The sequence below is a fragment of the Capsicum annuum genome, chromosome 5, assembly GCF_002878395.1.
Source record: "Capsicum annuum cultivar UCD-10X-F1 chromosome 5, UCD10Xv1.1, whole genome shotgun sequence".
In the NCBI taxonomy this organism is placed as follows: Eukaryota; Viridiplantae; Streptophyta; class Magnoliopsida; order Solanales; family Solanaceae; genus Capsicum; species Capsicum annuum.
In genome coordinates, this window is record NC_061115.1 from 193,173,963 (window position 1) to 193,178,475 (window position 4,513).

The 4,513-nt window shown below is 29.4% G+C and overlaps 1 long non-coding RNA gene across 1 annotated transcript in view; it reads left to right on the forward strand.

Moving 5' to 3' along the window:
* Window positions 1-2,219: 2,219 nt before the first annotated feature.
* LOC107871056 overlaps window positions 2,220-4,513 on the forward strand; it is a 4,400-nt gene continuing 2,106 nt past the window's right edge. The window contains exon 1 of the long non-coding RNA XR_001674590.2: window positions 2,220-2,829. This is a non-coding gene — a long non-coding RNA (uncharacterized LOC107871056). The remainder of the gene's footprint in view (window positions 2,830-4,513) is intronic.

Here is a 4,513-nt window from a genome sequence, read left to right on the forward strand (position 1 = left end):
TGGTCGGAAAAAATCAACCATACGTGGTCGGTTTTTGAATTTTTTTTAAATTTTTTTTAAAAAAAACAACCAAAAGTGGTCGATTTTATATTTTAAAAAATTATAATAATTATTACAATAATTTTAATATTAATTATTAAATATTTTACAAATATAAATAAAAAAATAAATAAAACCGATCACTTGTGGTCGTTTCTTTTAAATATAATTAAAAATATTTTTAAAAAATGACCACTTGAGTTCGATTTTTAAAAATATTTTTAAAATTTATTTTAAAAAAAACCGACCACTTGTGGATGGTTTTTTTAAAATTTAATTAAAAAATAATTAAAAAAAATCGACCACTTGTGGTAGATTTTTAAAAATAATTTTTAAATTTATTTTAAAAATATTTAAAATAACCGACCACTTGTGGTAGGGTTTTTAAAATACTTTTAAGTTTATTTTAAAAAAAAAATGATCACTTGTGATTGGTTTTTTTAAATAAAATTAATTAAAAAATATTTAAAAAATCGACCACATATGGTCAGTTTTTAAAAATTCTTTTTTAATTTATTTTTAAAAAACCGACCACTTGTGGTTTATTTTTTAACTAAAAAAAATTTAAAAGTAAATAATTTTTAGTAACACCTAATTATATATATGTAATCAAATATATATATTATTTTTATTAAAAATAATTATATGTATAATGTAATAATAACCAGTATAATAATAACAAAATTCAATAATTAAATTTTGTGACAAAATTACACTAAAAAATAATTCAAATAAAATAAACAAATTACGTTAAGCATAATCTTTATCTTTTACTTATGTTTCAATATATAAAATAAATATTTTTCTTTGTATATACGTTAAATGACATTAAACTTGCGTAATCATTGTATAATGAATATGTGTATATATATGTCATACCATTGAGATAATGATATTATGTTACTATTCCAATCATAATTAATAATGTAATATATAAATGATAATTCATTAGAATATAATGGACGTGTTCTATTATAAGGTAATACACTTGTGGATGTGATATATTTAGTATGCATTCAAGAGTTTGTATATATAATATATATATATATATGTATATATATATATATATGCATATACATATGGTGATCGATTGATGAACAATATAGTCAAAACCTAGTATATTAAGCTAATCAAATATAATTAATCGATCAATCATCTGAGTATGTATAAGAAACACATCACATTAATACAACAACAACAACAACCCAGTGTATTCCCACCAAAGTGGGGTCTGGGGAGGGTAGATTGTACGCAGTCCATACCGCTACCTCCGAAGAAGTAGAGAGACTGTTTTCAATAGACCTCCGGCTCAAGATAATAAATAGTAAACAGGATCATAGTAATGCATGAAATAGAATTGGGGGCATAACCAAAATAAGAAATGAGAAGTACTGAAAATAGAGCTAAGCGAGACACTAGCGGCTCCTACCAATGGACACAATCATAGGCTTACTAACCCGGCTACACTAGCCTCCTAACTACTAACTACGACCCACACACGCACTAACCTTCTACCCTTATCCTCGACTTCCACACCTTCCTATCTAGGTGTGTGATATATATAGTATGTATTTAGAACTTAATATATATATATATATATATATATATATACACACATATATATATGCAGTATATATATATATATATTATACAGTAAAGGTGTAGTAATGACATAAGATTATAATTTAATCTATAATTCAATTGAGTATTTGTGAAATACGTTGTATATTATTATATGGTATATTAAAATCGTGTATGTGATGTTTACATTACGCATATGAAAGCCGATAGACAATTAAATATATGTATATATATATATATATATATGTATATCTTGTGTAGTAATCGAAAGCTAGATAACTGAATCTATATATCAAAATAGTTTGAATGATATGTTGATATATATCATACTATTGAGGAAGTAGATATACTATTTTGGATCAATGTAGACACGCGTATGTTGTTGAAGTTGTAATAACGTAAGAGTTGTATTACGAGGTATATATATAAATATGTATATATATATGTGTGTGTGTATATATATATATATATATAATATTGTATTTAAAAGCAAATTAATAAAAAATTTATCTTAATTTGCAAAATTCATTGATATTATTATACGATTGAGGAAATATACTACTACTAAAATTTAAATATCCACCTAATTAAATTACTTTGCCTAATTTATTCATCCTTTAAACCCAATTTATTCCATTTCTTACAATGTTAGCCTAATTTTATTTGATCCATTACAATTATGACCAAATTGTGATCTTTATTTCAATTTTAATCAACTTCTCAACCTTTAGATCTCAACCATCGATCAAAAAATGATCTGACGACTAAGATCAAATTATCCATCCCTTTCTTTATGAAAAAACAAACAAAAATCCTAGATCTAAAACATTTTCCAAACCAGCCGCCCCTCCTTTCGCCCTCTTCTTTTTCTCCAAACCTATCTAAACCACCATTTCTGACCATCTTCCAATCGAAGATCCCCATCTCCTTGCTAGCCATAACCAACGCCGGACATGATGAAGAAAACCGTGAGCCTCCTTCCACCAATCGTCGCGGCATAATAGCCATGCAGCTAGCGAGGCCAGCCACCAGCGCCGCCTCCCATCGAGTCAGCAATCCTAGCACCGACCACTATCCGCCACATCTATCACTGGTCGGTGGAAGTTGCACCCGCAGGAACCCGCCAACTTCAAGAAGCTTTGACAAAGACGAGCATCTCGTATGGCTCATCAGTGACTTCCCGTGGCTGAGATCGAGTTAACTGAGGAGGTGGGATCAATAGCTTCTTTTTCGATTCTCATTAAACAGTTTATTTTCTCTTGAATCTGGTTTTAGGTATGTTCTTGCTCTATTCATGGAAATGATTATTGAATTTCTTTCACATTATTGATTAGTTTGGAATTATGATTTTTTATGCTTTTCGATGGTTGATATAAAGTTTAGGTGATAAGAGTAATTGTTGAAGGTATGTTGCAATGAGTATTGCTTCAAACTTGGCAAAATCTTTCATAGTTTCAATTTGTCCATTCTTTGTGATTTTGTGGCATTTTATTTCTTTGAAAATTGTTAGTTGTTACCAATTTTAACTTCTGTCAATTCCTGCACTCATGGTGATTAATTTTCCTTCCTTAATTGGATTTAGACAGCTTTACTACCTTATTATTCATGATAACTTTGATCAATCTCCCACCGCTTTCTTTTGAATTCAAATTATGACAGCCTTTTAGTCTAAACTATGGAAACTATAGATTTACAAGAAAATGGTTAAGTGTAGAGACTTTTTAAAGGGTATTTTTTGGTTTGAATGTCATTTGGTTGGTGAATTAGTCGCTTGAAAATGGTTAAGCGTATGGACTTTAAAGGGTATTTTTTTGTTTTGAAAGTAGTTTGTTTGGTGACTTAGTCGCTTGAAAATGGTTATGCATAGGGACTTTAAAGGGTATTTTTTGGTTTGAATGTGGTTTGATTGGTGACTTAGTCACGTGAAAATGGTTAAGCGTAGGATCTTTAAAGGGGATTTTTGGGTTTAAATGTCGTTTGGTTGGTGACTTAGTCACTTGAAAATGGTTAAGTAAAGGTACTTTAAAGGGTATTTTTTGTTTTGAATGTGGTTTGTTTGGTGACTTAGTCGCTTGAAAATGGTAACGCGTAGGGACTGTAAAGGGTATATTTGGTTTGAATGTCTTTTGGTTGGTGACTTAGTTACTTGAAAATGGTTTAAGTGTAGAGACTTGAATGGATATTTTTTGGTTTGAATGTCGTTTGTACAAAAGTGACTACGAGAAACTAAAAACTTACTACTACTAGTTCTTAGAGTAATTTTGTGCTGTCAAATAGATTTGATTAGATGGTCAAATTTCACTCTGCATCTCTTTTCATTATTATATTGTACTTTTGACCTTTTCTTCTTTATGAGTGGAATAATTTAAGTAATCAATTTATGAGAGAAAAAGAAAGGGGATTTGTAAAAATTAGTTTTAGTTTAATCTTTTGTTATTACACATTGAGGGTTGTCAACAATTGTTGATAATATATTTGTTCTTTGAAATGGTGGATGATGGGTTAAGAGCTGACAAAAGAATGATGGTGGTTGTGATATCTGTTTGTACGAAATTAAGGGATTTTTGATTAGACCAGAAGTTGCATGAATATGTGCGGAGTTATAAGTTGAACTTTGATGTGTTTCTTGGGAATGCATTGGTGGATATGTACTTAAAATGTGGTGAACCTGATGTTGCTCTTAGCTAAGTGTGGTCACTTGAGAAGTGCATTAGTGAGTTGAAGTGTAGTTACTTGAAAGGTGGGCTTGTGTTTTGAATATAGTGAAGTGTGGTCACTTGAGCAGTGAGTTAATGACTTTAAAATGTTTAAGTGTAGGTACTTGAAATGTGAACTTGTGTTTTGAATTTAGTTAAGTGTGGTCACTTGAGAAGTGCATTAGTGAGTCGAAAAT